The sequence below is a fragment of the Taudactylus pleione genome, unplaced genomic scaffold (assembly GCF_031769625.1).
Source record: "Taudactylus pleione unplaced genomic scaffold, aTauple2 ptg000093l, whole genome shotgun sequence".
In the NCBI taxonomy this organism is placed as follows: domain Eukaryota; kingdom Metazoa; phylum Chordata; class Amphibia; order Anura; family Myobatrachidae; genus Taudactylus; species Taudactylus pleione.
In genome coordinates this window covers 7920013-7931438 of record NW_028284495.1, presented here as the reverse complement: position 1 = coordinate 7931438, position 11426 = coordinate 7920013, and the positions used below count along the sequence as shown (strand labels likewise).

Below are 11426 nucleotides of genomic sequence, written 5' to 3'. Positions count from 1 at the left end.
TTTGTTCTTTTAATGTTTCATTGTGAAGCTCAACAAAATATGTTGGGCTATATAAGCAACTATTAATAAATAAATACAATTAAATATTGTTCAATTAAAATAAAGACTACTCTAAATACCTCATTTAAATTTTCATACAATCCTAAATCCTTTGGGGAACTACTTTCCTTTATTCCTAAAATTGTCCAGTGGGATTAAAAATAAACCATAAAAGAACGAAGTTCCTTGTAATGTGTGCCCAACAAAAGCAAATGAAGAATTAATTATGCAATCATTCAGGGCATCTTATGTCACATGTGCTGTAAGGGCACAACTTGTGAGTCATTCTATCGACGTGTGATATATCGCAAGTGTATCGGAGGGTGTGTACAGCCGATATGTCTGTGAAGGATGTAGTTCACAGACATACCAGGTCAGCCCTGCAGCACAACAAATGCCAAAATATCTGAAAGATGTATCGGTGTATTTGGCTGTGTGTATAGGTGACCCGACGACCACCCGTACACTTGTTACAGGGACAGTGACATCACAACTGGGCTGGCATTTAAATGTCAGCTGCAGTAGCACATGCAAGGGGGGTTTCTGAGTACCCAGAACCCACCATGACAGATTGGAGTGCAGGCAACATGTTCTTAAGCCCCGCCCCCTTGTTGCAATTCTGCCGTGATTCGCGGGTCAATATGGAGGAGGCGGTGCCAATATGATGCAATTTAATTAGATTCAAGTCATTGGCCCCACCTCCTCCAGATTGACCCACGGGACTTAAGAAAATGGTGCCAGCCTGCTAGATCCTGTCCCTATCAGATCTGCTGCACGGTAAGTTTTTTGTAATGTTCGTGACATGTTTGTGTGTGTAAGTATGTGTGACATATGTATGTGTGTATTTATATATGTGTGTGTCTATATATAGATATATATATAGTATGTGTATGTATATATGTGTGTATATCACATATGTATGTATGTATACAAATATACATATATAGATTTATACAGTTTAAAACATATATACTGTGTGTATATATAAATATATATATATATATATATATATATGTATACATATATATATATATATATATATATATATATATATATACACACATCATATATAATAATTTAAGAGGACTGCACTCAGTGTCTGATCCAAAAATCTTTGGGGTGCTCCATTAAAGACACTATGATCCAATGTGTAGCAAAAAACTTTTGGGCACTCACCGTTCAGTAGAAAAGATAATTTATTTAGTCATGGATACATTTTCACAGTCGACGTTTTGGACCCCAAAGGTCCTTTGTCAAGACAACCCAACCTCAACAAAGCTACCACCAGGAAAACTATCCTGGTGTTAGCTTTGTGGAGGTTGTGTTGTGTTGAGAAAGGACCTTTGGGGTCCGAAATGTCGACTGTAAAAATGTATCCATGAGTAAATAATCTTTTCTACTGAACGGTGAGTGCCCAAAAGTTTTTAGCTATATATATATATATATATATATATATATATATATATATTAGGGATGTGCAGGCTCGGTTCTACTCGGTTCCGTTCGTTTTTTTTTACCGAATCTTATTGGCTATCCAAAACTCGTGACAGCTGAAACCCAATAAGATTCGGTAAAAAAAACCGAACGGAACCGAGTAGAACCGAGCCTGCACATCCCTAAAATATATATATATCTCGTCGTGAAAGGAGTGTGAGGGTAGCGCACAGTAAAAGATGATACCCTTATTAATACAAATGACAGTGTAACTAGTGCAAATATGTGAACGGTAAAGGAGTTGATTCAAAGTCACTGATCCTTAATTAAAAGGTGGCTGCAGTCCTCTTGGGGTCCGTTTTGGCTAGCGGGTGAAGTGGTTCTGAAGAAGTCCTGAAGGGACAAAACGCGTTGAGGCCAGCAGACCCAGGCTTTCTGTATCCTTGGTTATGTAAAGAGGACTGGGAACCCTTATATAAGATAAGCCATTTTTTTCTTCTTTTATATCTTGTTTTATGTTCCCCCATACCCTGTAAACCTAATAAAATCCCCTGTTTGGAATATACTGACGAGAGATTGCATATGTATTCAGCTCTCATACACAGAACTAGGGATGTGCAGGCTCGGTTCTACTCGGTTCCGTTCGTTTTTTTTCCCCGAATCTTATTGGGTTTCTGCTGTCACGAGTTTTGGATAGCCAATAAGATTCTGTAAAAAAAAACGAATGGAACCGAGTAGAACCGAGCCTGCACATCCCTACACTGAACATCCAAGCACCTAAGAGGGATTCCTAGAGGGTATTAGGTGGTCCCTGGAGGAGAACATACTATGGGCTATTTATTCAGCATTATCCGGTACGCAGCCTCTACTTATAATTATTATATCATTTGCAAAAATATACTACACTATATATACTCTCTCTCCTATGAGCTTATACAAGCTCCCCCTAAGGTGATCAAGTTGATGACATCCCATCTAAACTTATCCAGTGTGGACTACTCATCCCTGGAACACAGATAAGCTTAAAAGTGTTTATTTTTGGTATGCACACTTATTCTTACGAGCACTCGGTACTATTCTTTTAAATACTACACTATCAGGCGCATGTCTTGTTAAACCTCTTCTCCATATATATATTGTGATAGGATCACTGGTAAAGTGGTCTGTGACAGGGACATTTATCCCAGATTCCTGTCTTATGTGTTTAAATCCCCAGGAGAAAGTCTGCAGTGTAGCAGGCTTGAGTTTTGGCTTTTTGAAAAGCCGGTTTGGGACCAGGGGGTTGTGTGTGAGAGGAGAGGGAGGGCTCCACCCATGGCCACTCCAGGTTTTGGTTCTCTTAGCCTGGTAACAGGCTTGTTAGGGTTTCCACCTGAGAGTGGCCAATATAAGCCTAGTGTGTTTAGGGCTGAGTGTCTCACCTGGGAGAGCAGACAGGGAGTTTGCTCAGAGACACTGGAAAAACCTAACTGTGAGTGTTGTGCTGTGCCTTTGTTGCTGGCAAGGGCATTAGGCCCTGCCAGGTTCTGGTAGTGAGGGAACCACCTGTAAAGTTAGAGCCCGGCCAGGGCTAGGATTTATGTTTATGGTTTCTTTTGTTGTTTCTGTTTTGCACAATAAAGACTGGCGCCGACCAGCTTGTACTCGAATCCAGTCTGGCGTACTGTTTCCCAGCAGCTGTGTGTGTAAGGAAGGAGTCCCCTACCCAGGAGAGGGACCTCCTAATCTGACTGTGTCACAATATATATATAAATATATAAATTACCCCCCCCCATAAAAATCCTGCATTTGCCCCTGAGCCCAGACACATCAAGCATCCGATTGTTAAGTGTTTAGCTTAACAATCATTCACTCTAATGCCGGTTTTGCTGACCGATCTGATGTCTCAATGTGTGTACCCTGAATTAGGTTGCAAAATTGCTGCCAGTTTTAAATCAGGACCTAGTGATTAAATGATGATCCATATCCAGTAAAGAAATGACACACTGCTGCTTCCTTAGAGCAGTGGACTGATTTGTAACTAGAGATGTGCACCAGACCATTTTTGCTGATTTTAGTTTTGGTTCTAATTCGTCATCCTGTTTTGGTTTAAACGCTGTAACTGGTTTTGTTTTTTTTCCCAAAATTTACAAAAAAATCTAGATTCACATAATTTGGGACCTTTTTTGTTCCTAGAGTATTGTTAACCTCAATAACACTAGTTTCTAGTCATTTCCACTTATTTTTGGCCACCTCTCAGCTCAAATTAGTAATATGATCAAAATCTCCCCAACCATTAAAACAGCATTCCATGCCTGTGGGTTAGATACAGTGTGGGTCGCATACAATGCAGGATACAGTGTGGGTTGGATACAGTTCTAGTTGCATACATTGCGGGATACTTTGTGGGTTGGATACAGTGCAGGTTGGATACAGTGTGGGTCGGACACAGTGTGGGTCAGATACAGTGTAGGATACAGTTTGGGACGGATACAGTGTGGTTTGGATACAGTGTGGGACAGATACAGCGTGGGTCGCAAACAGTCCTGGTCGCATACAGTGCAGGATACATTGTGGGCTGGATAGAGTACGGGTTGGATACAGTGTGAGTCAGATACAGTGTGGGTCGGATACAGTGCAGGTTACAGTGCAGGTCGAATACAGTGCGGGTTGGATACAATGCAAGTTGGATACACCAATGGTGCACTTATTGTGACAGAGGGTGCTGGCGTTGTCCTTAGTGCAGGAGTGATGGCAGTGTCGGCCATGCGGGGGTAACGGCAGTGTCCTCAGTGCAGGAGTGCTGGTGGTGTTGGCAGTTTGGTGGTGCTGGTGGTGTGTGCAGTTCAGGAGTGGCAACGATGTCCTCTGTGCAGGAGTGCAGTCAGTGTCAGCAGTGTAGGAGTGTTGACAGTGTTCTCAGTGCAGGTGTGCCAGCAGTGTCCTGAGTGCGGGGTTGCTGGCAGTGCCAGCAGTGCCAGGGTGCAGCGGTGTCAGCACTGCGGGGGGTGCTGGCAGTGTCTACACTGCGGGTGTTGTCCTCGGTGTGATTGGGGTCACCATCTTGCGCACGGCATCCATTCACTGATGGGAAAGGGCTGGGGGAAGCCCAGCCAGTGATGGAGGGATGGGCTTTACCCCCAGCCTGACATTATTTGGAGGCGTGCCATGCGGACATGCCTCCAAATAATATCACATAGTGGGCGTGGCATATGGTAATGAGGCCATTCCCCCAATTTCGGTCGCACGCGGGATTGCAGGGATTTGCTTACCGGGCCAGCACAGGGTGATCAGTCCCCTGAAGCCAGCCCTGGTGTCATCTCTCTACTACATCTAGGGCTATCATGCTCCATTTTTCTCACCCAAAGGATCTGACTCTGAGTCACGCGTATCCACGGCTACTTACTGTACTTCCTTATGCTAATGCGAGAATCGGCCCATATATATGCCATATATATGCCAAACAATCCAGGCAACTGCATGTGGAAGCCTATCACGCCCATTATATTTACTGTATGTCTGGAGCAGCAACCATCGTCATTAGTATCTGGACTTGCAACTATCTCATTCTGGGTGCAAAAGATCGATCTGAAACATGCATCCAATTTCCATACGCACTATATAATCGAGCACGGAAGCCGCCATGCATGCCCACAACACTCCCACAAGATGGAACATGGTCGATGGCCAGTTACTGCACAGAAATGTCCATTACAGGGAAAGTGAGGTCTGTCGATAGACAGATCCATCCATATGCACTAACCATCTCCGTCCATGTGCATATGACTGTGCATGCACAGTTCCTTACGCTAGCGCATGCACAGTTTGCTGAAATCTGTGAGGAGCATCCGTATTTCCACTTACGTCCAACTCAGGCCCAAAATCTTTAACTCATAATGCTTAGTTTATCATGACTCAAAGATTAACAAACGTGGATAGATATCGCTCTACATTTTTCCTTATTTAGCAACCTGCAGCTCACAATGCCAGCAGTAAAAATCCTGGTGCTGGAATCCCAACAGCAGTCAAAATCTCAGCTCCAAAATCCAGACGACTGCGATCCTGATGGTAAGTATTAGGGTTAGGGTTAGGCACTACGGAGAGAGTTAGGGTTAGTCTACAGGAGGGGAATGTTAAGCTCAGGCTATGGAGGGGGAGGTTTAGGATTAAGCTGTGGGAAAGGTGGGTTAGGGGTAGTGGTAGGTTTAGGGGAACGGTTATGATACCTACCTGCATGCTTTGGGATTTTCACTACTGGGATTATGCTGCCGGGATTCTGACCGCCAGCATTATCAGTGCCGGGATCGCTTACTCAACCCAACTTATATATACTGTTCACTTACCATGTGCCACTTACCATGTGCCACTTACCATGTGCCACTTACCATGTGCTTTTGTCATGTGACTGTCTGCATGTACTGTACATTATAAAGAATATAACGGGTACATTTGGATTGTGTGTGCATTCCTATCAGCACCTAGACTTTGATGTCTTCATGTGACTGTTGTGAACCTACTGCACATCACATATCTGAAATGAATATCATATATTATGAATTTTACCAATTACAAATTGCGCTATCCAGCTTTACAGTAGATGGGACGTCAAGGTAAAATGTAAAACAGCATAAAGCACTAGCAATATACTAAAACAATGCAGATATAAGTTGTAGAAAATCTAGAACACTCTTTCCACTATACCAGTGAGCTCATATTTGTGAGAGTTGGCATCCATGATCACTGGAGTACTGACACCATCATCACAGCTCTTAATTAGATTAGGTCATTAACATCAGTGTTATTAGTAAGCGTAATTACTGTATACTGTTGCGATTGCAGCCAGAATGACATGACTGACACAGCAGACACAAAAACCTGTGCTGCAGTCCAACAAATAAAAATGAAAATCTCTCAGAAGTGCCTCATAGATATATTGTACAGTATAAAGCAATGTAATAATTAATGGCAATTTAACAATGACATGTTAACATTAGTATATGTATGCAGAAGCCCTGCAGATGCAGGAATGATTGCTCACTGCTGTCACAGTCCATGTCACGTTTTGTGGGCTGCTACTGGAGGCGTGTGCCTGCCTGTAGATGGAGAGGGAAGGCAGGGAGAGCTGTGTAGCTGAGTTGGTGCTGATGCTGTTGCTGTGTGCTGCTGCTGAATACAGTACAATGAGATGGCCAGGAGTACTGCTCGCATCTCCTGGCTGGGGCTGTGAATGGCCGGGGTCTATTCTCCAGTGAATTGAGCAGCAACTTCCAAGAAACAATTTATCACAGTTCCGGAAAAGGGCAGCCCTGACTGAGAATGGATTTCACAGGGTAAATCAAGCTCCCAGTGATCAGGATGAGGCTGAACACGTTTTGGGATGATTAGTTTACCCCGGCTATAGGAGTGTATGTTGTCACCTCTTTTCCAGGATTGCTATATTATCACCGTATGCAACTAACTGGTAAGTGCAAGTGATTATAGTCATTTTCAGCTGTGTAGCTGCCTCTTCATTGCATTAGGGAATCATGCACATCACATTCATGTTTACACCACTAAATACAGCACACTTTTACCATCTGACTACTGTTTAGAAACATGATGTAGGATCAAGTCAGCATACAAATGCATTGATTGTACCCTACCACCCTAGCAATAGTTCTAGTTTTCTTTAAACACAACAGGGACATTCATCTACAACATTAGAGCTGCTTGTTCTGTAAGCAAATTTGCATCTAGTACATTGACTATAAATGAATGCATACTTATTGCATGTCCTGAAATGTAATAATCACTTTTGCACACCTGTGTATTTCATGCTCTATCTTACTAAAATAAAACACTATACATAAAGTTTTTTTTAGTGTTTTATATTCTAAATTCCTATTTTAGTCATTGCTCAATAATGTATTGTATACAGTAAAGCAGGTGTATACAATGTATCACGTTCATGATCTGCCACAATAATGTTATATAGTTGTCTGTACATAAGCTCCTCATCCTTGTTACATACTCAGTTGAAAATATTAAGCCATAGCAAGTAAAGCAGTAATGCAGATTTATAGTGCACCAGTGACATTATACTAAGAGCTTGATCAATTCCAATCATTTCTGTGTAGGAGGTGGGAGAGAGGGGTGGCTGGCTCCTATGGGTTTTATAAACTTAGGAAATGATTTCTCTTTCTGACACTAAATTGCAGTGCACCACAATGCAGAGTGTAAAGATATATTTATGGAGTATATATATATATATATATATATATATATATATATACATGCCAGAATTTTAATGATTTACTATATAACATTGAGTTGCTTTGGAAAAGTACTGAAGTGAAATATACATGATGTGCTTTTTACTTTGCATGTTAAATGGTTGTTATTTCAATGATATCAATTTCCAAATTTAGCACTTCTTTTGTAGAAAAGCTAAGAGGTAATACAGTAGATCATTGCATTCAGATTTAAAAATTCCTATTCAACCAGTGACATGATGCTTGCAAACATATCCTGAGAATATACTGTATGTGAATGGATTGTCTGTTAGCTGAGAATTTCCTTGAGGCATATACAGAGACCCTAATGAAAATGTTAGCGCTGTGAAACTTGCCCCACTCTTTTACTGGGGGTCATCAGGTGAAACATCTATTACAAATGGAAATCTTCTTTAGACAGGCAGAGTAAGTACGCATCGCAGGCTGCTGATTTAATAAATGATAATCCAAGAATCTGGCTGCATTATGCTCTGTCTAGTAAAATATTTAATATGGTTAAATATTTAAATTTAGCTGTTATCTATCGAATATGACCACATATTGTTCTCCTGATCATTTTCACATTAATTTAAGCAATTTGTTTTTAAAGGAGAAAAAGACACATAAATGTCTTAATACAACCATATACTACTGTATTTATTTTTTTCTGTAATCTGAGAGGAGTACTGGTATGCCAAATGGCCTTTATTAAATAGAGAATAAATTAAGTTCTTATACATGTGCCTTTAAAATGTAATACTTTTTTTGTTTAGTGAAATATGTTCTACCTGCAAATCTCTGTTTAGATTCTATTGATTATACATTAATTTGACTTTTTCTTTTGAAATGGGACACACTGTTATATTGGATTCTATTAATGTGCTGTCCAAATCTAAAAAGCTGGAAAAACTGAACCAAGGCTGTGTCATCAATCATTCAAATGAATTCTATTGAATTTCTTAATCACATGCATATTATTGTCGCCAGTGGTGCTAATCAGATGCTTTGTAGTTTGAATAAACATCATGGCATGTATGTAAGCATACATTTCTGTACATGTTTATTAGCACATAGACTTATCTTGGTGAAAGGAGAGTGGAGGTCATTTTTCTATGTGTCATAGGATTTCTTCTGTAGTTCAGCTGTTAATTTGTGTGCACGGGCATGCTGACCATGACTCCTCCATCAATCTCACTTCTATAGCGATTGTTTTACACGTACTCCACAAATTATGTCATCGCCAGACATTCTTGCATGTGGAACCGTGGACAACTTTTCATTTAATGACATCACATTCCCTCAAGTAAAGAAATAGACTGACATAACCAGGAGGTGATTTTTCAAACATTGCCTTCATTGGAAGTGGGAAAAATTCTAATGGTGGGATTAGAGAGCAGCAAAACTGCAAAGCATAACCACTTGAATGCTGCTTAAAAATTCATAATAAATCTGAGAAGATTAACAAAAAAAAAAAAGCTGAAATAGCTTTAACAATTTTGGCAATAAAAATGCAAAGTGTGACAGCAAAAATTACTCCAGAGTTTAGAAATGAAGATATATTTTTACTAGAAACAATGTTGAAACCAGTCAGGACACTTCAGTAGAATGTATTATATGCTGCATGGTTTTAGTAGAGATTTATCTTATTTGTAACATATTATCAAAGTGCTGCAAAGTATTTTTCTCCTATCTGACAGGCCACTTACATATGACATACGTTAATTTGGAACAAACCTAGACTTTTTTAAAGGCTGTTGATGCGTAGCGACAAGAAAAAGGATACAAGTCTTACAGCATGTTATTCAGTAGGTGCTTTGACACTAGATCTTTATTTAGACCACTGGTGCTCTGGCTGTGCATCTAGACCTCTGGAGGGTTCTTGTAAAAAATGTGTTGTGGCCCTAAAATAATGTCAGTCTGACTTTGGGAGTTCCAGAGAATAAATGTTAGTCACTACATATTTATTGTACAAGAATGAGTAATAGTTAGAAAAGGACAGCAATGAGTGACAATTTGAAATAGTTTGTTATCCCTCAAACCACCTCTGAAGGCTGTTTTTATAGACATGACTAATTTGTAAATATTTACACCTCTGATTTACAGTAATCTAAATGGAGTGTTTCTCAAATCCATTTCTCTTGGAAACCTTAAGGTGCATGTTTTCCATGTCTCCTAGCTGGAGCACAGGTGTATACATTATTGACTTATACATTTTAAAAGAATCCCAAGATGATACTAAGGGGATAATTTACTAATGAGTTTTATCACCAAAATGAGTGATAAATTTCACTGTGTATGATAAATGGTTCTCCAGCCAATCAGCTCCTAACTGTTAACTGTTAGAAAAATGACAGGAGCTGATTGGCTGGAGCACCATTTATCATACCAATGAAATGTATCACTTGTTTTGGTGATAAAACTCGTTAGTAAATGGGGGCCTATATATTTGATTTCTGGTGCTTGAGAACTTGAAGATATTTACTGCTAGGGTTCCATGAGCCGCATTTGGGAAAACTATCTTAAAGGATAAATTAAATTAACTACATTTCTTCAAAGCAATAACCAAAGAATTGGTGCCAAAATCTAGGATCTCATTATTGTGGATATGGGCAACAAGAACTGTAGTTTAGTGGCGAGACAAAGAACTGCAATCCCGACCAACAGCTCATGCTGTTTTTTTGTGGAGCGAGAACATGCTGGTGGAGGCGAGGCCAAGTATTTCAGCTAGGACAGGTATTTTTATTATATGTGAGTTGTTTGTGGACATGTTACTGCAGGTTGCAGCTATGGCACCAGGACAGGGAAGAGTTCTGCAGTGTTGGATGAGTGGTTGCTAGGTAGACAGCTGATTACAGTAGTGACATTTGTCGTTCTGCAATACCTACTTTTATTTTGTTATAACAATACAAATATGTTTTTTTCTAAAGCTATAGGAATCTGAATACAGCCACTTGTGCTATTAACTATTTTATCTTAGATTTCCTGATGGAGTTGGCTGTTAAAGTGTGTTAAGCCTTATGTCCTTCCTATTAGGAGTACTCAAGGCACGCTAACCTATTTTTTTTTCTAATAGATTTGTGAACAATAATATATATTGTATTCCTATGTCAGAGCCTCTAGTATTTGTAACTGTAGCCAGACAATAATATGAATCACTACTAGAATTATTACATCCAGCCTTTGTTCTTTATTTGATTAGATATAGTAAGACTTCTCTGTGTAGCATTTCAAGGGATCAATTCAATTAGGAGTTAGTGGGGTGAATTGCTATTGTAACAATGTGGAAATGCTAAAAACGGCATCTCAGCTATATCCCATCTCCCCCAACTGTGCTAATTGTGGAGTGATACACAGGAGTCAGTGTAGTCATTAAAAAGATCCTGAAAAAAGTTTGATACTGTGAACTAGTAAGAGGATAAACAGTGCCTCTCAATATGACTGTTTACAAGACCTGGGGGAAACAAGTCAGCTACAGTATTTCCCAAACACGGCTTATTCAGAGTTGCATGCAAGATGGGACTGACCCAGCACTGCTCAGGCCCCCCTTATATTTGTGTCCCATAAAAAATGCACCACCTGCATCCCTCTTAGTTCCAACATTGATTACAGGCCTAAGTATATCTTTCTAAATTATTATTTAAACATTTACTGTAGCATTTTCCCCAACTCATCTTTAAGTTGTAATTTACTTCTGGGCTTTTTGCCTTCTTTTTAGTAGTTTAA

General features: G+C 39.9%; 1 protein-coding gene across 2 annotated transcripts in view; it reads left to right on the top strand.

Moving 5' to 3' along the window:
* Positions 1-6603: 6603 nt before the first annotated feature.
* Positions 6604-11426, top strand: part of SNTG1 (syntrophin gamma 1) — a 709317-nt gene continuing 704494 nt past the window's right edge. For both annotated transcript variants that reach the window (XM_088469763.1, XM_088469762.1), the window contains exon 1: positions 6604-6913. The gene's annotated coding sequence lies outside the window, so the exon portion shown is untranslated. The remainder of the gene's footprint in view (positions 6914-11426) is intronic.